Below are 25,301 nucleotides of genomic sequence, written 5' to 3' on the forward strand. Positions count from 1 at the left end.
ATGAGATGTCAATCATAGATGTTATTATCTCTGTTTTTCAGTCATGTTTTGAACATTGTCCGGCTACACTTTATTAACTAATGTTTCGCAGCAAGGGATATCGGATTTTAGAGAGTAAATTAATATGGAGTATGTCGTTCTTCTTTTCGAACATTCACATACCCACTTCTTCTTTCCTTATTGTCTTTTGGGCATGCAGTTGTAGTAATTAAAGTAGGCACAAATGCAGTGATCAAAAAGAAATGATTAGCGTACATTCGCATTCTCTTTACATCGATCCTTTTTTGTTGCTCCCATGGCGATGGACTGTTTCTATCGCAATCACAAGCGTGAAAGGAAGCTACCGTAGACAGAGGGATCTATATTTATACTTGGCAAAACTAATTACATACTGACATAATCGTCGGAATTGCTTTCGTTTCCCAAAAGTTATAAATATCTCGATTTCGGAAAAGAAGCTCTGTATTTGGCCAAGATGTCGAAGAAGAGCCGGCCGGAGTGGCCGTGCGGTTCTAGGCGCTGCAGTCTGGAAACGAGCGACCGCTACGGTCGCAGGTTCGAATCCTGCCTCGGGCATGGATGTGTGTGATGTCCTTAGGTTAGTTAGGTTTAATTAGTTCTAAGTTCTAGGCGACTGATGACCTCAGAAGTTAAGTCGCATAGTGCTCAGAGCCATTTGAACCATTTTTTGTCGAAGAAGAAGGTCCCTTGCATACTGGTTGTATCGAGTAAGATGTGGAGCGGCGGTTTGAAAGCGGACAGAAGTAGTACGAGGAAGGGCGTCCCTTACCTGAGGGATCGCTACCTGGCGAAGGGGCAAGTGTGGCAAATGTCCGGCGTGGCAAATGTCCGGCATGGCAAATGTCCGGCATTCCTAGTAATGCGGTGGGAAAATTAGATGAGAAGGCGAGTCTGCTGTAGTTCGTTTCCAGCGGGGACGTTGGTGCAGGTCCAGCGCCGCGTTCACTGGGTGGGACGCGGGGAGCGCGGGCCCTGATCAAAGCGGGCGCGTCGCTCTTCTTCTAGTTCCGCTTTATCTGTTAGCGAGGCCTTTTTGTTAAATTACGACTCGGCCGCGGCTTTTATCTCGGCTGGGGCCACCCGCGGCGCGTACAACCTCCTCGTCCTCCTCCTCCTCTCCCCATAGCGGCGAACTGCGACGGGACGAGAGGCTGAGCAGACCGCGGCCGCGCGTGTTTCATGTCTCCGCAGCCCGACCGGAAAAAAGACGAAGCAGGAGCGATCCGCCTCCCGCGGGGCCCATAACAACACTTTACTGCCGCCGGACGAACGGCCAGATGGCTCGCTGGGTCACGGCAACCCCACTGGACACCCGACCTCCTCCCGTCGGCGTGGGTTAGACGCTCATACTGCGCCGAGGCACGCTACGTTTCCATTCTTATGACCCGATAACGGATTTAACAATCAAGTCTGCCGTACGGGGCAGCAGGGTTGAACAATCGGCTCTTTCTCTTTGTGCAGGTGGGCGGACACGTCTCCTTCATTCAGCTCTACGTCGTTACGGTTACCAGGTTTAACATGCAACACAACTAGTGGACGACGAAAACGGAATTTCGATGTTGAAATTCGAAATTTATTCTCTGACTTCGAATTCTTTAACAACAGCTGTATCAGGGGTGCGGGAATCCAATGAAAGGTGTTGCTGAGCATTAGGTTATGAATTGCTGTGTGTGTGACATTGATGGTTTTGGTCGGTCTGAGGAACATGCACGGATAGCCGAAGCGCTTAAGACGACTGCTCGCAATAAGCAAGAAATCCTGTTTCGAGTCCCGGTCTGGCATAAGTTTTCTTCCGTCAGTAATAGGTGTACATTTGTACCTAACACAGCTAATGTCAACGATTTCGATCAGAGGATAAATTTCGAATTATTTTGTTACAGCTGGACCGTCAGCAAGGTCTGTTCTTTCAGGGATGTAAGTAATTATGGATGACGTCTTTGTAAGTTACTCCGGCCGCGCAGGATTAGCCGAGCGGTCTAAGGCGCTGCAGTCATGGACTGTGCGGCTGGTCCCGGCGGAGGTTCGAGTCCTCCATCGGGCATGGGTGTGTGTGTGTTTGTCCTTAGGATAATTAAGGTTAAGTAGTGTGTAAGCTAAGGGACAGATGACCTAAGCAGTTAAGTCCCATAAGATTTCACACACTTTTTTTTAATTTTTGTAAGTTAGCCGTGACTCGATTTTATCACCTCCATCACATACCTCTTTTCCCTGCGTTAGGTGGTTTATACTAATGGTGTCTATAAATATCGATTCAGACTGGACATAATCGACCATCAAGGAAAGGAGCAGAACGTCACTTAATTTGTTCACCTTACAAGAGAGGTCCCCAGCAGTGCGATCGACTTTTTGAAACTAACTATACAGTGATATAGGTTAAGATCCCAGGTATCACACATTACAGCCATTCACCCTGGACGGCCGCGGTGGCCGAGCGGTTCTAGGCGCTTCAGTCCGGAACCACGCAGCTGCTGCGGTATCAGGTTCGAATCCTGCCTCGGGCATGGATGTGTGTGGTGTCCTTAGGTTAGTTAGGTTTAAGTAGTTTTAAGTCTACGGGACTGATGACCTCAGATCTTAAGTCTCATAGTGCTTAGAGCCATTTGAACCATTCACCCTGGTGGCCCCTCGTTTGCGAGTAATTGATGAAAAAAAATCGGAACTTTGTGTGACACTCAATAGCGTTAAAGAAGTTGGATTATTTAGTCTGCTTGCGTGGTATAATGGATAGGATAACAGCTTCACATGCAGGAGACAAGTGAGTTAGTGTCTTTTCAGGTGCACTAAATTTATTATTTTTAAATCTTTATCGAAACGATTTCGATCATTAATTTTATTCAATTAAATTGTTCTATGTAATTTCCTATTTATATTCCTTTCTCTTATCATTTTAACCACAGTATGAAGTTTTCCATTTCTTTTATTTTTTTCTTTATATCATTCTTTTTCCTTTTTTGTGAATATGAATCTGATTATATTAATGTATTATTATATTCAATTACCTGAAAATTTTGATCTATCGGTTAAAAAGCAAAAGACGAAATAATCTATTTATATTTGTGAAATGGTATGAAAAAAGTATTTTTGTCACCAGATGTGCAATTTTTTTGCACAGTAATCGTCGTACAAACATTTAAACCATAACCTGAATACCTGATGCACTATGGACAAAATAACGCAAGACGAAAATTTAAATGAAAGATGAGGTTATGAATGAAACGAAATTCAAGCAAAACTAAAAATAGATATAAGGAACGCAATAATGTGAACGAGAAAGCGGGGCGATAAAACAAAAGAAATTAAACCGAATCACTACCAAAAATCAATAAAAACACATGACCAAAGATTTCAAGTGGAGAAAGAATGATAGGAAGGAAACTGAGAGTAAATGAAGTTGCTGGTATTATGATTAAAATTATATGACAAAGGAATGGAATTAAAAAATTACATTTGAACCCATTAATTGAAGAAAATAATGATCGAAGTCATTTCGATAAAGGTTTAAAAATAAAAGAAATATAGTGCACCTGAAAACATTCGAACCTGCAACCTTCTGCGTATGAAGCTGTTATTCTTTCCACTATATCATGCAACCAGACTACATAATCCATCTTATTTAAAGATATCGAGTGTCACACAAAATTCCTAATTTTTTTTTTTTCGCCAATTGCTCGCAAACGAGGAGCTACCAGGGTGAATGGCTGCAGTGTGTAATACCTAGGATCTTAACCTACATCACTGTATAGGTAGTTTCGAAATTTCGATAGTACTGCTGGGGACCTCCCCTTGTTAGACGAAAAGTCAGTGCTACGTGACGTCACTCAGTCCTCTAATGAGCGGCGAAAATTCGGTTAAGACGGAACGTCCGTTTTACAAAAAATATACACCCCTGGACGTTTAAACTGCAACACTATGAAGCCTCCCTGCAACAAATGTCAGACTGGCGTGCTCGGATATTCAAAAGATTAGCATTTCAGCGCAATTCCACAAAGTAGAAGTGAGTAAAGCCACCGACAGTCTGTGTATAAGGGAAAGTGGGTGCCTCATTCAGAAATCCCATTTGTATCTAGGTTGTTTGTAAGACGATCGTACTGTAACTGTAGGAGTAGCATTCTGCTGTAATAATAATCCATTAAAGCTGTTTTTTTTTTATTTTTTACTGGTAGAGAAACCCAACATGCCGAGGTATTTATTTATAGCTGTGCGCCCGCACCCGTACCACGCACTCTCTGGCCTTGTGCTTAATGTTTATGACGTCGTATCTCCTAAACTATCTGCCGTATAGTGATATAATTTTGCAGGTAATACTCAGCAGTATACGCGGATACTATTTGCAAAAGGTGTTGCGAATGGAGAAACGTAGCAACGAAGTAATAAGTTTACACTTCATGCACGACGAAGCAGGTTTTCACGCATCTCACTGTTTACGACGTCAAATCTCCTAAACTATGTGTCGCACAATAGTATAATACTGTAGGTATTGTAGAATTTTAGAACATGTTTTTTGCTCGCGTATCATGTCGTTTTTGGAAACCCAGAATCTACTCTGTAGGAATCAACATGGATTCCGGAAACAGCGATCGTGTGAGACCCAACTCGCTTTATTTGTTCATGAGACCCAGAAAATATTAGATACAGGCTCCCAGGTAGGTGCTATTTTCCTTGACTTCCGGAAGGCGTTCGATACAGTTCCGCACTGTCGCCTGATAAACAAAGTAAGAGCCTACGGAATATCAGACCAGCTGTGTGGCAGGATTGAAGGGTTTTTAGCAAACAGAACACAGCATGTTGTTCTCAATGGAGAGACGTCTACAGAAGTTAAAGTAACCACTGGTGTGCCACAGAGGAGTGTTATGGGACCATTGCTTTTCACAATACATATAAATGACCTAGTAGATAGTGTCGGAAGTTCCCTGCTGCTTTTCGCGGATAATGCCGCAGTATACAGAGAAGCTGCAGCATTAGAAAATTGCAGCGAAATGCAGGAAGATCTGCAGCGGATAGGCACTTGGTGCAGGGAGTGGCAACTGACCCTTAACATAGACAAATGTAATGTATTGAGAATACATAGAAAGAATGATCTTTTATTGTATGATTATATGATAGCGGAACAAACACTGGTAGCAGTTACTTCTGTAAAGTATCTGGGAGTATGCATGCGGAACGATTTGAGGTGGAATGATCATATAAAATTAATTGTTGGTAAGGCTGGTACCAGGTTGAGATTCATTGGGAGAATCCTTAGAAAATGTAGTCCATCAACAAAGGAGGTGGCTTACAAAACACTCGTTCGACCTATACTTGAGTATTGCTCATCAGTGTGGGACCCGTACCAGATCGGGTTGACGGAGGAGATAGAGAAGATCCAAAGAAGAGCGGCGCGTTTCGTCACAGGGTTATTTGGTAACCGTGAGAGCGTTACGGAGATGTTTAGCAAACTCAAGTGGCAGACTCTGCAAGAGAGGCGCTCTGCATCGCGGTGTAGCTTGCTGTCCAGGTTTCGAGAGGGTGCGTTTGTGGATGAGGTATCGAATACATTGCTTTCCCCTACTTATACCTCCCGAGGAGTTCACGAATGTAACATTAGAGAGATTCGAGCGCGCACGGAGGCTTTCCGGCAGTCGTTCTTCCCGCGAACCATACGCGACTGGAACAGAAAAGGGAGGTAATGACAGTGGCACGTAAAGTGCCCTCCGCCACAAACCGTTGGGTGGCTTGCGGAGTATAAATGTAGATGTAGATGTAGGTACATTCAGCGACATATTTATTGCGAATCGAATCGGTAGCAAAGAAGTAATAAGTTATAATGTCGTCATGCCTCATGCGGTACTTCTACTGCACGAACAGCGGAAAAATTGTAAGCGAGGAACTTTTTACCTTTTATCTTTTCGTATGGATTGTGAAGGAGAAAAAAATTCGTAAAGTTTTGAAATTATGTGCAAAGTTTGTTACAAGTCACTGAATGCTCACATTCTCAAATACTGGCTGAATAAAGTCTGGTAATTCACGCGTCGCGGGCTGCGCTTTTCAGCCCCAACCTGTCGATGGGCAGGTGGTTCTTATCCCCACTGCGGCTGTCAGGCACTTGTTGCCTGACAATAAGGTATATGTGTACCAACTTTAGCTGAAATTGGTCGAGGGGTTTAGGACGTGATGTGAAAGAGAAAGAAGCACAGACATACACATTCATTTTTATAACATGCATGTACTTACCGCTACCTGTTTTGAGCGATATCTTATACTCAAGCGGCACCTACATACAGTCAAGCTATCATCAGAAATATCCATAATTGTTTGTTGGTGTATAATTTTTCCTTACGTTACAAGACCTCAGATATTAATGTCTCAGAGAGAAGGTTTCAATCAATAAAATATTCAGGGCTATGATGCCGTGGTCGAATGGATTTCACATAAAAACTCGACGTTTCGTCCCTCTTATACACAAGTTTGTTGTGGGTCTTCTCTTATATTAAAGCAAATGTAATGCCCGACGACGACAGTGAGCAGTGAGAAACTAGCAGATAGACCAGATGGAGCAATTTCTGCACATAGCATGTACACGCGTGGCATGTAAAAGGCCACGCCCCATGGTAACAAGTACACCATTGCCTCAGCAGTGCTGCACCAAGTCTTACGCCATATGCTTTCCGTTTGTTTCTGTCGGTATTGTTATTAACATAGCGCTGGTAACTTTTCCCAGTTTCTATAATAGCGCAATGTTTCAAAGCAATGCAAATTTTACGGATACAAATTACTCATTCTTTAAAAAAGGTTTATTTAAAAAATGGTTCAAATGGCTCTAAGCACTATGGGACTTAACATCTGAGGTCATCAGTCCCCTAGAACTTAGAACTACTTAAACCTAACTAACCTACGGACATCACACACAGCCATGCCCGAGGCAGGATTCGAACCTGCGACCGTAGCAACAGCGCGGTTCCAGACTGAAGCGCCTAGAACCGCTCGGCCACAGCGGCTGGCGTTTATTTTAAAACGAAAATTTTTTAGCACTGCCACCTGTTACAAGCGAAACCAAAACAAACACCGAACAATACCGGGATTCAGAACTAAAAAACCGGTATCGGTTTCAACCGATCGGTTTTTCGCATCAGTAGTGTACAATGTATTGTAAAACGATGCCACTGGATATATTGGTCGCCAGTGTCAACGCGAGCTTCGACACATCAGAACAGAAGTGCTGAGAGTTGAAGCGCGGAGAATCACTGCGGTTGGCCTCCAGTGCTCCAGCGAGATAGGCTGGAAGGCCGGTGACATCAGCGTCGTGTGTTCCAGGCGCTTCCTCTATTTTTATTAGCGTGTCCAAGGCCTCGAAGCCCCGGGACCCGCAGCTCGCTAGGGGATTATGTTATCTGCCGGCAGTCAGCGGCGGGCCAGGCACACGACGGCGCGCTAATGAGACCACAAGGGGCGCAGCTGTTCTCTGTACCAGCTCCGGATTAGCACGCCGCGTCGCCGCCAGCTGACGCCGCAGCTCTCTGGCGATTCCTGCGACTGCCTAAAGGAAAAGGGGAAGCACCTAGAAGAGGAGGAAACGAAATGAAACTGCACGAGTTGCAAGGCTATCTGATGTTATTTCAGTAATTACAAAATCCAGTCAGATTTACAAAGAAATTGGCAGTATGAGCCCACTAATCACTATGACTTCGCACTCCCTGGATGCTGGTGAAGTGTTTAAGGAGACCAAACAGCGAAGGTTATCAGTCTCCCTCCCCCTTTATCTGTCTGCATAGTGTAGATTCTGTGTTCAAGCGTGAGAAAGTGTTCTGAATGTTTGCGTAGCGTGTATCTGAAGAGGAACATGGGAACCAACCCTGTATTCACCTAGTGGGATGTGGGAAACCGCCTAAAAACCGGCATACCCTTCTCGTTAATCTGCCGGACGGATTCGGTTGAGTGCCGACGTACTCCCTGTCCCGGAAGTAATCGCTTTAACACGCGCAACTACCCTGGTGGGTGCTCTGATTTGGCTGGGATTGAGGACGTACATGTTACACACTTATACAAGTTGTAGGGGGGACTTAGTAGATCCAGTTTTATACAAGGAACTATGTCCAGAAACGCCATCCAAGACGCTACTGAGCGTCAAAGTTGTAAGCGCTGGCGCCTGTGAATATATGTATATGAAGAGTGATTCCGTGATGATGTCACAAACTTTCTGAGATGATGGAGAAGGATAAATGTATCCATTTGAGGCAAGGGTCCCTGGTTCGGAAACGAACGAGTGGAAAGTTACAACCGTAAATCGCAACCGAAAATCATTCGGATACCTCTGACGGTGGAATACATGTACTGCTACTTTTGTTTTTAAGATTGTAGGGTAGGCAAATTTCAGAGGTGATAGTATGGGCCAAAACAAGGAAAAACAGTCCATTAAACGTGGGCCTTAAAATGCATACGTCACGGATGAACACGTGAACACGTGTTCGTCTTCGCTACTGTGAAACACATCTCCTCTAGTGAACAATTGCTCATAACTCTGAAGGTAAGCATTTCGGAGCCCATGAATACTGGTGCTTTGATTTTTATTTTTGTCCCTACTACCACCTCTGAAAATTGCTTACCGTAGAAACTTAGCAACAACAGTACCAGTACATGAATTCCACCATCAAAGGTATCAGATCGGTTTTCCACTAATAACTGTGGACTCGTTCGTTTCCGGTACAGGGACCCTTACCTCAAACTGATACATTAATCCTTCTCCACCATTCTAAAAAGTTTTTAACATCATCACGGAATCACCCTGTATATATATATGAGTACATTTATAGGCGACTATAACTTTGACGTTCTGTAGCGTCGGTGGATTGCGTTTCCTAACATGGCTTCCTATGTGAAACTTGATCTACTAAGTTCCCTCTATAACCTCTAGAAGTGTGTAAAATGAATTTTGAAACACCCTGTGTATATGGGGTACTTGTTGGCCACGGAAGGACCTCAACATCACGTAGATAGTAGACAGTTCATCGAGATACGTGCCATGCGTGGACGAACATTACTCTGTTTGAAAAATAGCACTATGATACTGTGGCATGAGACATAACCGCAAGAGGACGTAGGATGCCCGCGACGTACCGTTGTGCTGTCAGAGTTCCTCCAAACACCACAAGCCGTAATCTGATGCCATAACCGATTTCACCCCATACCACGACACCAGGAGTTACACCACTGTGTCTCTCAAAAATGTTGGAAGAACAGGCCCCCGTCCATGTCCCCGTCATATTCGCCGACTCTGCAGTAGTACAGAAGCGCCATTTATCACTCAATATAATGTACCGCCATTCGTCAGCAGTTTATGCTTACCGGACACGGCACCACTCCAAACTCAATCATTGGTGTTGTTAACGGCAGCCTATGTATGAGACGATGACTGCTTAGGCCTCCCGCAGCTATTCTCCAGCCAATTAGGCTGTTGATGTAATATCGATAATCAATGATGTCGCCAAAATTATCGATATGTAGCGTAGGTTTTTCGAGCTACGTATCGATATGTCGAAAATCGAAACGGCAACGTCTAGTGCCGACATCATTATTTCTATTTTTTCGCAATTTTTGATAAATATTTCACTTCGATCTTTCCAAATTGTAGTAGAACATAATTTTACTTTCACTGCGAGAAGGAGTCTTACTACTTTTGAGCTTTCATCACGTCCAGTCTTCCTCTTTGACTGTGTGAAGCAAGTGTAGATAAGTGTAGATGGCGCAAAGTAGAACTCCGATTGCACTGTGGAGTGGCGGTATGAGGGGAATAACAAAATATCTGATGTGAAGAAACAGCACGCCAGTTGCGTTAGAAAACAATTTTTAGCGCCACTAGTGTGCTATTTCTTCGCATCGACATTCTCAAAACAGTTCCTGAAACTGATGAACAAAAATCCAAATGACAAGACTGGTCTTGCCGGTGGGTGCACATGTGTGAGGAATATGCTGACGTAATCGGTGCTCGTCGCTACCAACGCAAACTGCAACGTTTACACTTCACCACGCAATTTCGAAATTTTGAGGGTACAACTGCTAAGTTGCTGTCGTTTGCAGAAATTAAAAAACGGGGAAGTCGACATGAAGTGTTCCAGACAAATCCGATATGTGACGAAACCGAACGACGGTCTCGTCGGACGCCTTTTATTGTACCACATACCTGCAGTTACAGCAAAGTGGTTATCGCCACGAGTGAACGTGCATCGTTCCTTTCAATTCTTGCTTTCAGGGGGATAAGGAGGAAGCTAGCTTGTTGACGTACAAAATATCTAATACTTAACTATGCAGCTCTAAAACTGGCAGTATATTTACAATGTGCAACCGATATTTTTTTTTTTTTTTTTTGGCTGATACGTCGAATCTTTTCCTGTCGGTATATCGATAATGTTTCGATGTATCGAGGTCCGATAATGATATCTTTTGAAATATCGATATGTTGGATTCCCGATATTTTAAAAATATCAAAAGTCCTACTGAGCCAATAGTACGGGATGCCACAACACGCTACAGGAAGTTCATTACTTGCTGTCGGATGGCAACCGCACATCTAATGGGGTTAAGATGTGCTCGACGCACAATACAGCCAACTTCCCTTATGGCTGTCCGATGTCATCCACCGCAACTTTCACGACGCGTATGCCTGCAGTCACGTTGCCAAGCAGCCCAACATCGGACCAGTGTAGCGTCCGAATTCGTCACAAATCTGCATGTTATAAGACTCGACCAGCCGGAAAAATGTACACTCACGGGCCCATTTCAAAGTCTGTCAGGTGCTGATAACGCTGTCTCACATGACTATCTTCACGTGCTTCACAGTGATCACTCAACATCAAGCGCTGTTCTCGTCCTTTGTACACCCTACCAGGCCTTGTAACAACGCTAAACACGAACAAAGCGAATGCACTATGGTGGTCGTTACATCTGTCACGGAGATTTGCAGCTCTAATCAATTACGTAACCGCCGATAGTATGCACGTGTACGAAGCTAAATTGGCATCCTACATGTCCCCTAGGGCCTTCACTACTTTTTTTCTTTTTTGTCACTGATTGCAGTTCGGTGCACAAAAGTGAATTCCTGGTAGACTGCATACACTCCCGGCTAACGCTGAATTAAGTGTATGAAGTGATGGGCAAATAAAGAGAGGAGTTAATTTTACCGCCATTTGCATTCATATCCGCAGTTTAGAGAAGATTTCAGGTTGTACGTAATGCGGTTATTTTTGTATCTCTTGCGCGGCTGGCATGTAGTAGGGTGTTTAAAGTGTAATTTCCTAGTGTAAATTACTTGTTATCTACATCTACATGAATACTCTGCAATCTACTAAGTGCAAAGGGTACTTCCCACTCTATCATGTATTAGGGTTTTTACCCGTTCCACTGGCGCATGAAGGACGGGGATGAATGACTTTTCAAATGCCTTTGTGCACACAGTAAAAAGTCTAAGCTTGTCTTCATAGTCCTAGGTTAGTTATGCGTAGGATTTGTTGTACACACCTACGAGGGCGTGCTGAAAAGCAACGCCTCCGATTTTTTTAATCTGTTCTCAATATGGGTTGAGGTACTCCATGTAATGCGTGTTACTCGGTTGAATTTTCCTCTTCGCTGGCGCGATCTGCAAATCCCTACGCTGCATTTTGGCGGCGTGTAACGCAACTATGTCAGTGCGTGAGAAACATCGTGCTGTAATCTAGTTTCTAACCACAGAAAACTTCGTCCACACATGAAATATCCTCTCCTTCAGCACGAAAATACCACCCCACGCACGACCTCTGCGCAACCCGCAACGATCAGACGCATTTGGTTCGCTGTCATCGTTCAATCCAAATACAGTCCCGACTTGGCCCTATCCGAGTTTTATCTGTTTCCACAACTTAAACAAGACATTCGAGGACTTTACTTTCACAGTGAGGTTATGGCTCCGTCAATAAAATCAAACATTCACAATGACGGTATCAACAAACTGGTCCCCCATCGGGAGAAACGTGTTCGTCGCCAAGGAGGAATAAAACTGTAGACGTGAAGAACGAAGATGTAGAATCTTACTATTGTTTGTTTTCTTTAAGAAGCTTTAAGAGTTTTTATATAAAAAATTCTGAGCAAGTTCTAGTATATTCCTCGCCGGTTGCTGAAACTTAACATTAGGCATTCGTGGGATCCTTGACGTCTACCTTCAAGGGTATGCCAATTGCAATTTGTTTTCAGGACTTCCATGACGTTCTTTTGTGTCAGACAAACCTGTGTCATATCGTTCATCTTTTTATATGGTCCCTCATACTTTAGCGCTATTCTAGGACGGTTCGTGAGAGTGTGTTGTGAGCAGTCTCCTTTGTAAACTCATTGCTTTTACCCGTATTCAACAAATGAATCCAGGTCTGCCACCCTCTACCCCAACGACTGAACCTACGGCATCATTCCATTACAAATCTCTACAAATTTTTATAGCCAAGTATTTGTTTGAGTTGGCCGACTCCATTTGTGACTCGTTCATATTGTAGTCAAAGGGTATAACTTTTTTGCATTTTGTGAAGTACACAGATGCACAACGTTATATTTATGAGCCGCATCAAGATCCGACTGAATGTCTGTATAGCTTTTCTAGATGTTTGGTCACTATATATACTTGCATCATCTGCAAAAAGCTGAGAATGCTATTAATGTTGTTTGCCAGATCATTAATAAACGACACAAACACCTGGAGTCCCAGTACACTTACCGAGGGCACTTCCGAAGTTTAAAACCTGTCGCCGGCCGGAGTGGCCGAGCGGTTCTAGGCGCTACAGTCTGGCACCGCGCGACCGCTACGGTCGCAGGTTCGAATCCTGCCTCGGGCATGGCTGTGTGTGATGTCCTTAGGTTAGTTAGGTTTCAGTAGTTCTAAGTTCTAGAGGACTGATGACCTCAGAAGTTACGTCCCATAGTGCTCAGAGCCATTTGAACCATTTTTTTAAAACCTGTCGATGACTCTCCCATCACAATAACATGCAGCACCGTCCCCACCAAGGGATCTTCAATCCATTCACCAGTTGCGTTCGATTCTGCCACATGGTCGTACTTCTTTTTTTAAATATTGTAGGAAGTCAAGAAATACTGCATCCACCCGCTTGCCTTGATCCATGGCTTACACCTTGTCATATGAGAAAACCGCGAGTTGGGTTTCTCATGATCTACTTTTTGGAAACTACGCTGTTTGGCAAGGAGCCCGTCAATTCTGTTCGAGATATCCCGTTACATTTGAGTTCAGAATTTGTCACAAATTTCTCTTCAGCGGATTTGAGCATTTTTGGACGGCAATACCGTTTTTGTAGAAGGGTACCATCTGCGCTTTTTTCCAACTACTGGCCACAGTTTTCAGTAAGAAAAATTTTCGGTGTATTTTGGTTAAACGAAGAGATAACTCTCATACTAGATTTAGCTACAAACTTGACTTTTTGTAAACGTATAATTTGTCAAGAGCGAGACTATTTACTCTGACTTTTTGTAAACGTATAATTTGTCGAGAGCGAGAATATTTACTCTGACTTTTTGTAAACGTATAATTTGTCGAGAGCGAGACTATTTACTCTGACTTTTTGTAAACGTATAATTTGTCGAGAGCGAGACTATTTACTCTGTGACTTTGTATTAAAACCATATCGCAACTGACACAGTTTCCACAGACTCAGTTTTACTTTCGCGATGACAATATTGATTCAACTCCAATATTTTATTATCTACAAATCATGAATACAAACGTATTTAGTATGATTTCAGAATCATGTGCAAAAGGTATTGTAGCTTTCTTAACTGCTCTCTGTGTTTTACATAGTTTTCTATATTATTTAAAGCCGCTGCTCGTGTTAACGATGTTGGTGTAGAGTGCTCGTATTGCACTGTGTTACAAGAAAAGCAAAATCCAATTTATCCTCCGCCTTCCGTTATTAACCTTCGTGAACGAGTTGCTCAGACCCACAATATTCTTTGGACTTACCGATAACTAACAGTGGTTATATAGGTATCGACACAACATAGTAACAGTGGTTTTCTAGGTATCTACACAACGCAAAAATGCTATGTATGTAGACAAAGTCGTAATAATACGACAGTAATAGCAAAACTTCCGAATGGGAGCCCGCACTACGCACTGATTTTGCGGGCATGTGTGTATCAAGGGGCAGGCAGATTACAAAACCATACGCACACCTTCGCAGCATCTCATGTATGCGCGTTTCAAAGGTCCTACGAAAGTGTACGGAGCGGTTACAACAATCCTTCCGAAACGAAAAGTAAAAGATACCTCTCACATACCTACAAAATACTTTTTTATTACGTGCCCGTTTCAGTGAGTATAACAACGAACATCAAATAGCATTTATTTTATTATTGGTTGTCACAGATAGAAAATAGTTACTTACATTCTTAGTGACAAATATTCAATTAAGTCTGCTGCATTTTAACAGTAAGCGTTAACAGGTGAATACTCCATCATTTTAAAGACACAAACGCAACGAGAGACCGCTACAATCGGCTGCATTGAAACCTGCATGCTTTTTTGAGAGATGTAGACGATATTGTTCTCTTCCTTCGGCTTCTTGACTGAGAATTCGAACAGCGTTTCAGAACACCTGAATTCAACCTGCCCGAATGTTCGCATGACTACGGAGGTGGAAAAGGTTGGCTGCCTTTCCTTCACTGATGTGTTATCAGGAAGAACGTTGATGGGACGCGAACTTTGGGGCATGCCGTTTATTGAAAGCCAATTCGCACTGATTTGTATCTTCATGCTGATCCTGTCACCATCCGCTACAGGGCGAAGGGCTACATCGTACCTTGGTTCATAGGGGCCACGTCATAGTACCTTGGTTCATAGGGGCCACGTCATATGACATCCTAAAAGTTTATCTTCTGAGTTAGCCCATCTCGGCGTCATGCTTCGCTAGAATAATTATAATGAAAGCCAGATGAGACATGCGTTTCTCTATCGACCAATCCTGAATCGATTGAGTGTTGAAAATAACAAGATGGCACCTAAGTCTACGCCCTTTTTCCCTTACGTAAGACGCATTGCCGAATGGATTAGTCGTATTCCGTGGAAACACAATGTAAAGTGTGTTTTTCGATCACCATCTAAGATTAGCGCCCTTTTGTGATCTGTAAACGATGATATTGGTTTGCCTAAGGGGGATGTGTACTGTATCTGATGCTGTTGTGGCATGCAATACAAGGAGTATAGGCAAATGAATTCTGACAACTTGGAAGACAAATAACTCTTCGTCCGAAAGAAATCGACGGCCGCGAATGTCTTTCTTCAAGGCTGCAAAAATATGGAAATCTCTTGGGGAAAGATCGGTACGTATGGAGGATGTGTAAGGGCCTGCCCTCATGTTGATTCCTTACGCATCTTCAAATTGTAGCAATGAAAAGTGATAGACTATTAGTCGGACCTGAAAAGGAAAAGATTAAGAGTTGAGATGCAACCAAACAATCCATCCGTACGGGAAAACTAGCGTTAACTCCGCCTTGTGGTGACGTGTCCGTGTCACTCAAGGTTCACACAGCGCGCAGATAAGATAGGGAACGGTTACGAGGCAGAAGCCAACTCGAGAAACCTGCTGGCCAACGTCCAGAACGCGTACATCTAACGTTTCACTTTGAAAGGATCGAAATAGAAGAGTATTTTTTTCTGTCTCTGTAAACCAGCCTATCTCCCCCTGGTTGTTATGAGCAGTTTCAGATTGAGCAACAGCTCAGCATTTAAATCAGCAACGCACTTTTCAGGGTCTCCGAAGCATTATTTACTTACAATAAATTTCAGTGTTGATTGGACTGTGAATTATAATACCCAAAGAATAAAACATAATTTCTCACATTTCTCACGGAGAGAATGCACTGGAAATTTCCTCGTCTTGGAGTTAGTATCACTTTATCTGTGTGTCTGGGTGCTGCTCTTGTCGGCATGGCGTTACCCCGTTGTATCGGAAGCAATTGCATTCATACACCCGCCTGCAGATTGTGCAGATTTTATTCTCCATGTTCAAACTACACTTTCGATTTCCGAGGAGGAGACGCGAAACCACACGAGTATTTGTCTAGACGAGTGTGGGAATACCAACTGAACAGAACAAGACGATGTGAATAGGACACCATTGCATTATTTAACATCGTCACTGAATGTCCCTTTAACTTTAGTGATTATTAACAGAGGCAATATGTTTCAGTTCTGGGATAAAGTTAATAGGTTTTCTGCGTAGGCAGATCTGGACAGCCTCCACTCACACTGAAGCAAAAAGCAGCAGCAAGTGCGATCAGCCGGCCGTTGTGGCCGAGCGGTTCTAGGCGCTTCAGTGCGGAACCGCGCTGCTGCTACGGTCGCAGGTTCGAATCCTGCCTCGGACATTGATATGTATGATGTCCTTAGGTTAGTTAGGTTTAAGTAGTTCTAAGTCTAGGGGCCTGATGACCTCAGATGTTAAGTCCCATAGACCTTAGAGACATCTGAACCATTTTTTGAAATGCGATCCTCAAAACTTGCAGAAGATCATTTAACGTCAGAAAGTGGCCCATGATGGCCTACATGAACTTCCTGTCTTTCCCTTGCAAATAATTACTTTTTGCAGGACGATAATATTAATATTCGACAAAACATTCTGTATTTCTTAAACACTGATTGCAATCCAATAATAAGTTCAATCGATTATAAAAGCTGCATTAGTCTATACTCCATTTACCAGTAAGATTTTTATTTTGCAAGCAATGACTTTAATGTCACACCTACAGTGAGTATGTTGAACAGTCGTAGGAAAACATAATGAAAATCCTAAGGAGTCAGAATTTAATTTGTCAATAATGTAAGAAGCGCTTCGTGGTTTAATACCCCTCTGTAAGTTACGTGTCATATGTTTCTGAGTTGTTATCCCTCTCGGTGATGTTATTATGGGTTTCTGAAGTGACACAATAAAATTACGGAGAAAAAAGTCAAAAAAATAAATGTAATCGGTTCAAAATGGGAAACTGATATTTACACTCAATTCTGACTGAAACGTTTACTTGTCCGCTGTGATGGTTTCACTTAAAACGTCGTAATTTTTGGGTGAATTGGGTGAACCGTTGTAGATAGCATAAATCTGAGTTGAGGCATTAAAGCTAGAAAGGCTTCGCACAACACTGCATCTGGTGTAACACTGGTTCCTGGCAGATCACCGAAGTGAAGCGCTGTCGGGCTTGGCTAGGAGGAGGATGCAGCGGTTGGTCGGTACCAATGGGCCTTCCAAGGCCTATTCACACGGAGTTTAGTTTAGTTTAATTCTAGTTTTACCTAGATTTAATCGCCTGTATTAGTTCACATCTTCCAAAACATAATCTCGATCAGTGTTATCCGTCGGTTAACAGATTTGACCATAAATGATACAGGATTGTCAAAATCAACAAGATGCCGAATCTCCTGCAAATCTGAAACAGCAGACTGCAAAACTTGTGGGAAAGCTTAAAAATATCCGCACATTTTATTCTGGTGTCGGCCACAGGTAACTGGTGCTATACAAGTTACACCGGCACCAATGTGTCATCTTCAATGTATAGTATTAACGAGAGAAGCAAGAAAGCTATACCCAGGACATCAGCCGATAAATGTCCATCTATGAACATTTCAAACAATGGAACAATATTCATATGAAAATAACACTTAGCACCTCAGCGTTTCTCCACTACTTAACTGACTAAAGAATAAAGAAATAATCGTATGACATTGCTGGATGGGAAACACCGAAGGGCTGTCCAGCCTTCTAATCTGCACACAAAGGCCAGTTTTCACGTGGAGAGTAAGAGCTGTCTCTTAAATGTAAACACGATAACACACCCTTTACATCACCTGCACTCTCACCAGAGTGGAGGCGATGTAGTGGGTGTGTGAATTGTGTTTGTGTGGAGCAACCCAGTTTCGACAGATAGCTTGGTTCTCTTGAATAGCACCAAGAAACCGCCGAGCTTGCTATACCCAGCCGACAACCCGACCGCAATCAGTAACGTCACAACCCTCACTTCATGAGACGCTGAGAAGAGGTTTGCAATTTAATGCAATCTGGTGGTCAGTAACTTTACACCACCTCTCCTCCTCTCGCCGGCCAAATAGTGGAAGTGAAAATGTCTTACACCACCAGGATTCGAACCGGCAACCTTCGACAGCCACCGTACAAGGGCGCCTTAGTGACCTCGGTCCGCCCCGATAGCTGAGTGGTCAGCGCGGCGATCTGTCGCACCAAGGGGCCCGGGTTCGATTCCCGGCTGGGTCGAAGATTTTCTCCGCTCAGGGACTAGATGTTGTGTTGTCCTCATTATCATTTCATTATCACCAGTGGAAGGCAACGGGAAACCACCATTGGAATCACTTCCCTAGACGCTCATGCGGTGGACCTCCTTGACGAGGCTTCCCCCATGACAAGACCTGTCGTAAGGCAGAACACAAAGTTTAAAAAGTGACCTCTGCTGTGGAGGATGCCACCGTAGAAGTGAATGATGCTTCTCCTGTTCGCAGCACGGTGACAGTATCTAGTTAACACGTTAGTTTCAGCTACGTACGTCGTCATAACTGTCCGGTACGCGGCAGTATGTGCACCGCTGAAGTATGTTCCCAGCAAGATAATATAGCCTGCTTTTAGCGCGCTTCTTTTCCACATACGGTATTGCTTCCCTCACAGTGTTACCTTTCCTTCATAATCTAAGAGTTTTGTGTCGAAATCCAGACGTTTAAAGTGAACTTTCGGTTGCTTTGTTGATGAAGTGAGTGGGTAGAACATGGTGCTGGTATATAGCTTCTCCTCCCGTGCAATTGCAAGGGAGAGGTAAAGCCTAAAATCTCCATCCGACGGACGGATCAACATCAATAGAGTCACTCGCCATCGTTCCACGAGACGCTGCAGAGAGGTTTGGGAATTAATCCAAGCTGGTAAGACGCAAGCTGGTCCTTAGGCATTGTGCTCCACTACCTCTCTTCTCCGTCCCAGGGAAATCCTAGTGACAGGAAAAATGGTTCAAATGGCTCTGAGAACTATGGGACTTAACATTTGAGGTCATCAATCCCCTAGAACTTAGACCTACTTAAACCTAACTAACCTAAGGACATCACACACATCCATGCCCCAGGCAGGATTCGAACCTGCGACCGTAGCGGTCGCACGGTTCCGGACTGAAGCGCCTAGTGACAGAAACTGTTGCCACCATTTTAGTTACTTCAGGAAGGAATCGAAGGAATATTAGTTGGTATTATCTCGTCGACGATGAAGTCATTGAGGGCGGAGTATAAGATAGTAATTGACAAGGATGGGGAAGCAACTGGATCGAGTCAATTCTCCTAAAGGAACCGTTTCAGCCTTAAACGATTTTGGGAAACTTCGGAAAACTGGAAATCTGGATGGCAGGACGGGGATTTTAACCTGACTGTTAGAAATGAGACAAATATTATAACCACTGTGCCACAAACTTCTTCAGGCGTTGAGCTACCGCACCGAAAGGTGTTAAATACTTCGAGCCCAGAAAAATGCCAAAATTATTGGAAAGAACGAAATCCGTCACAGAGGAGAAAGATATAAATCAGTGATAATTCCACGACGTACTGCAAAGTACTTTTCTGTCTGCAGAAATGAGCCTCTCCGCATCTTTGGATGTGCATCTTGACTTTTTTATTTTCCCTCGCCTTTATCCCGTCTGGTACTGTGTGTTCTTTGTCAGGATTTAGGCATTTTTGTATTATTATATGACTTGGTGGCCGGGTACTCTTCCTGACGTCCTAGTCTTTTAAGGTGCCGCCGGCCGGGGTAGCCGATCGGTTCTAGGCGCTACAGTCTGGAACCGCGCGACCGCTACGATCGCAGGTTCGAATCCTGCCTCGGGCATGGATGTGTGTGATGTCCTTAGGTTAGTTAGGTTTAAGTAGTTCTAAGTTCTAGGGGACTGATGACCTCAGATGTTAAGTCCCATGGCGCTCAGAGTCATTTTAACATTTTTTTTTAACCTAAAGGAGGGAAGTCGTGTAGCGCCATCTGTCTCTGAAACGTGTAAACTGCATTGTGTGTGCTATCGTATTTTAACTGCTTGCATATCATATGTTCTGAGCTGGAATGTGAGGATTAGCCCAGAATTTGCGTCGACGACCTTGGGAAACCACCTAAAACCCACACTCAGTGTAGTCGGTGCACCGCACCCATGGTCGTTTATTCGTCACGCGGATTGGATCCGAGTCTGGGCTCACCTCTGTAACACACAACCCGGTTTGCTGAACCTTACGCTTTATGAGCAGGTGTGCGCGTGTAGAAAGAATGGAGATTACAAGCGCAGTCGCTGAATACATACCACGCCGCTCTCCGTCTGTATGCGAAAGTGCAACTCAGGAACTACAGAAAGTATTTTAATACGGTTTCCACTAATAGACAGACCGATTCATGTGTGCGTATCTACACGTACTACAAAAACGTCGTCTGGCCATAGATATCCTCCCCATGTGAAGCCGCGATGGCTCGCTAGTACAGCTACAAAATCTCCAAGCACTGTATCTCAGGTCCCTAAGATGAGAGTTTAGTGAGATAAATATACATATCAGTTCTGTACCAATTGGCTGAGCCAAGTCTATCTGGCAAAAAGTGATACATCAGTCACAAGTACTTACATATTACGGATCGCCGTGCAGTAGTCTTCTGGAAGTTTTTGCTGGTATGGAGAAACTGATACGTCGTTCGTGAAGCCACAGAGGATGTCTGCGGACACCAGTAGTCTGTTTCAACTATCACAGCCTTATCACGGATACGGGTAACCACACGGTCAGAAGTGAAGACTCAGCAGGTATTCCTCGTGTTCGATACCACTGCTGCCGCACGTCCGCGCTTCACCTACGCACCGAGCTATCTGTACGGGGCCGGCCAGGGATCAGACTGACACCCAGTCACCAGAAGATCAATGTCGGCGCCAACGCTTATCAGCATTGCCGGGGACGGGCGATGGCTTATCTGCTGCCAAGGCGTTCCCCGAGCTCGTTTCATAACCAGCCGCTGATATAACGCCGCTGTGTCAAATTCTCGAAAGAAATCTGAAAACGCTTCCGTGTAGGAAGTGAGTCTACTCGTCTTGGAACATAAAAAATCTGTGCATTCGCGTCACTCGAAAGATGACTAACGACTGAGTTCTATAACGGACTATAATTGATTCATCGTAATCGCTCAGCTTATGGAGGGCGTGGCACGGCTTCCGTAACTGAATAACTCTGGGGAACGTAAATTGAAACCGCTGATTGAAGTAGAGACAGCATCATGATGAAAAAGTGGAGTTCAGTTTTTGAAATGAGCAGAGAAATCACACGCAGACAAACACCAAGTGCGAATAAGAAACGTGAAATGCGACCAAAGGAATGAAAAGATGGTATAGCATTCTTGGCTGAAAGACATGAGTGGTAATCTAAGTTTACCACTTTTATTACTGCATATAGGCATCTCTCCGATGTGAAGTACTTTTACCTACATATACATGATTGCTCTGCAATTCACACTTAAGTGTGTGGTAAAGGCCTCATAGAACTACTTTAGACTATACCTCGACCGTTCCACTCTCGGAAGTAACACATGGCTTAAATGAACACCTACATCTTTCCGTGCAAGCTCTAACTCCTATTTCATTACGATGATCAGTTCTCCGTATGTAGATGGGAGTCAACAGAATATTATGGTTATCGTAGAAGAAAGTTGGTGGTTCAAATTTCGTGAGATCATTTCGCCGCAAAGAAAAACGCCCTTGTTTCAATATCGGCCACATTAAGGGCTGGGATATGCATGAGTTATTTGCTCTCAACCAGTTTAGTACTCTCAGATAGTACTCGTAGAATTTTTACACTAGGGCCGTATTTTCGCTGATAGTTCTTTAAATTTACTTTCTGGTGGAGTCTGAGAGTCTTGCATTTACATATAGCAAGATGATTTCTGTTGTGATGATGATTTCTGTTGTAGACCTCGCAAATCTGAGATTTCCGGTAGGCGATGACGTCACGGCTGTTGAACGTTTCGAGTCCTACCCCTTTATCTACCTTTGGTCCATTGCATTAAAAATCAGCCTGCTACACGCATTTTCTCGTTTGTTGTGATACCTCACAAAGGTCAATGACCGACCATGATAAATCAAAATGCGTGTCTGTGAGAGCTCTGACATCGCGCTTCGCGAGATTTTTCTGTCGTAGTTCTGTGCGTGAAGGAAGAGGTTGCGACAGGAAAGCGATGGGCTTTTAATGTTTTGAATGCAAAGAAAAAGAGAGCGGATTAGGCGGCAGTATGATTTTGGAGCATGCACGAATCTCAATGTACAGCTTGTGATGGAAAATCCATATCAATATGGAAATTTCAGGAAGATGACAACGATGGCGATGGAAGAAATACTCTTTATAAATGGATTCAAAACTGCCAATCTAGATATTATTACTCGTAAATCCGTTAGTGTTAAAGACAGAGAGCTTGTGACATTAATCTTTCTAGCATTAGCTACGTTTATTCTCTTTAATATTTGGTAAGTTACGATGAAATAATATTACACCAATTTAATACTGATCCCCGTAGACCTTCAAAAGCCAAATACAGCGGATATCTGATAAATGAAGAATTTCCGGACATACATTTATTTGAACGTTTTTACTTCTAATGACTTACAGAACCACTCGTAAATTCTTGAAGGTTTGTTCTTGAGCCCCCAATACGATAATACGATCAATAAATACCACGTGATATGAAATTACAGATACATCTCTATTACTTGAAATTAAAAGGCAATTTCCCGAGTCCCAAAACGATTACTGTCAAACATAACTTCACTTGTTTCTCTGTGTTAATTAATCTATGTTATAAAGCTACTTTGCTCTGATTCTTTGAATTGTTGATGTTCTGGCAAATTTCTTCTGTGTAGGTGTTAAAAGCTGCCGTTTCAGCCTACAAACTATACTTCTTCTCACAGTCCCGTTGTCCAGTTACTGTACATTCCATAACGCTGACTTATCCTCATAGAATTTAATTAAATGTGCGACTTCGTCCTAAGTCCACTTCCGGGCAGCTTTCTTCTTTACTTTTTTTGCCGACACAACGCAGACATTCTCACTGACAATGCGTATCCATAGCGACGGTTGTCTCAACAGTCCCCAACGATTCCGGTACACATTTAGAAAGGCTCTTCATTTGTCTGACTACATTGTCCGTAGTTCCTTTACAATTCCTGAGGGTATTTTCGTTCAGTCGTTACAACAAGAAAATGCGGTTTTTTTTGTTTTCTTTTTTTTCCCTCCAGACGCGTTTCGCTTTATTGAGGTAAAGCATCGTCAGTAATGAATGATTTCTGCTTGGTTTCTCGCCCATTGATAAATACGGGAATTAACACCACTGATGATGCTTCACCTCAACAAAGCAGAATGCGCCTGGTGAAAAAAGCACGCATTTTCTTGTTGTTGTCACGGCAGAACGATAATACCCTCAGGCATTTAGAGGCTTGATGCAGTGCCAGTGTGGTGCAGTGGGTAATGGGCTAGTCAGACATTCATATTTTCGTACTGTCGCTGGATCGAGTCTCTTCGGTAACAATTATTTTCGTTTGTTAATTCTATACAATATGTCTATGATGTTTTTATATGTTATTTGCTGCACAGCACTGTTTAAGTCTAGAACTTTCGAAATTGGCTAACTGCTGTTGATGTTCATTCAGGAGGTAAAACTGCGATTCCTTCGCTCAGAAGCATGCCACGGCCACATTTTATGGCTCAAAACACGCAGTTTCGTGGTTACTTTTATTTGATATATACATGAGTACGGCAAAATATACACCACATGTGGTAGTACGAACTGTGAAATATGGCACAAGCCTGGGACGCTATATGGCTTCTCATCACTCACAGCTCTCCCGATAATGCCGGTATAGTTTTTCGTGCCTGAGAGCTTCAGCGATCAGCGCTCGAGGGATGGAGGTTACCGTCTCCCCGCGCGGTCTAAACTCGCAAAGCCCGACTGCCTGGGATCTTGCGCAATCCCCGGACACTGCCGGCGAGGACTCTCGGCGCTGTTTACACGACACATATTGCTCACAAAAGCTCTCTGAGAGTGAAAAACTCTGACGTATATGCCTACCTCAACCTGCTTGTCATATCCGTGACAAGAGGGCGGCCAAACATAGTGTAGGCAGTCGTTTTAATAGAGTCATTGCTTGTTCTAAATGTTCTATCAATAAAATGCAGCCGGTCGCGGTGGTCTAGCGGTTCTAGGCGCTCAGTCCGGAACCGCGCTACTGCTACGGTCGCAGGTTCGAATCCTGCCTCGGGCATGGATGTGTGTGATGTCCTTAAGTTAGTTAGGTTTAAGTAGTCCTAAGTTCTAGGGGACTGATGACCACAGATGTTAAGTCCCATAGTGCTCAGAGCCATTTGAACCAATAAAATGCAGTCTTTGATTCACCTTCCCCACAATATTTTCTGTGTGATAGTTTCACTTTAAGTTGCTTGACATTGTATTCCCTAGGTATCTAGTTGAAACTACAATATTTAAAATTGCATCATTTTTCGTGTTGCGTCCTAACTGTACAGTCAGTTACACAAGAAAGTGTACGTCACAATTTTAAAAGTAACGTCCGCAGCGACATCTCTGGTAGTGATCTCGAATGTGTAATCAATGCGCTTTCACACTGTGTATAGATATGAATGTTTGGTTTGGTCGGTTGCAGTTTAAAATTAGTGCAAAATATCTTAAGTACCAGAAGGCAGTGTTTCTTATAAATCATCCCAAGGGACCAAAGCTTTCATACGAAGCTGCTGCTAAAGATGTTAGAAAGTCAAGGACATTCGTTGCGAAGTGGGTCAAATGATATTTAGAGGTTGGAAACGCGGATCATTTACGGGAGAGAGAGCTAAGGTGCCAAGCTATAGTCGATAATGGTTGCGATTGGATAACTTCTTAATAATTGTGCAGTTAGTGATAAAATGTATTTTCATGTAAACGTATATTCATAATAGCATCTTTTATTTCATACAGATAACGGCTTCCACATTCTTGTTGAACTGGTAGCGTTGGGATTTAGTATGAGACACTGCCCGGCAGTCTGGTGACAGTGGTTCCCTCATCAAGTCTTGTTTCCTTCTCGGTAAAATCTCAGAGAGGAGAAATGCTTCCCATAGCGAGTTTCCCACCGCTTACGTCCACCTCAAACGATGATGGATCACGGGGTCCCGGGTTCGATTCACGGCCGGGTTGGGGATTTTCTATGCACGGGGACCGGGTCTTTGTGTTGTCCTCATCATTCCATCATCATTCATG

At 43.5% G+C, this 25,301-nt stretch overlaps 1 protein-coding gene across 4 annotated transcripts in view; it reads right to left on the reverse strand.

Moving 5' to 3' along the window:
* Positions 1-25,301, reverse strand: part of LOC126245396 (titin-like) — a 518,589-nt gene that overhangs the window by 69,522 nt on the left and 423,766 nt on the right. The window contains exon 1 of one of the 4 annotated variants that reach the window (XM_049948314.1): positions 20,648-20,890. The exons of the other annotated variants lie outside the window; for them this stretch is intronic. The gene's annotated coding sequence lies outside the window, so the exon portion shown is untranslated. Of the gene's footprint in view, positions 1-20,647; positions 20,891-25,301 lie in introns of those variants that run through there. 4 annotated transcript variants of the gene reach the window in all.

The sequence above is a fragment of the Schistocerca nitens genome, chromosome 1 (assembly GCF_023898315.1).
Source record: "Schistocerca nitens isolate TAMUIC-IGC-003100 chromosome 1, iqSchNite1.1, whole genome shotgun sequence".
NCBI lineage: Eukaryota > Metazoa > Arthropoda > Insecta > Orthoptera > Acrididae > Schistocerca > Schistocerca nitens.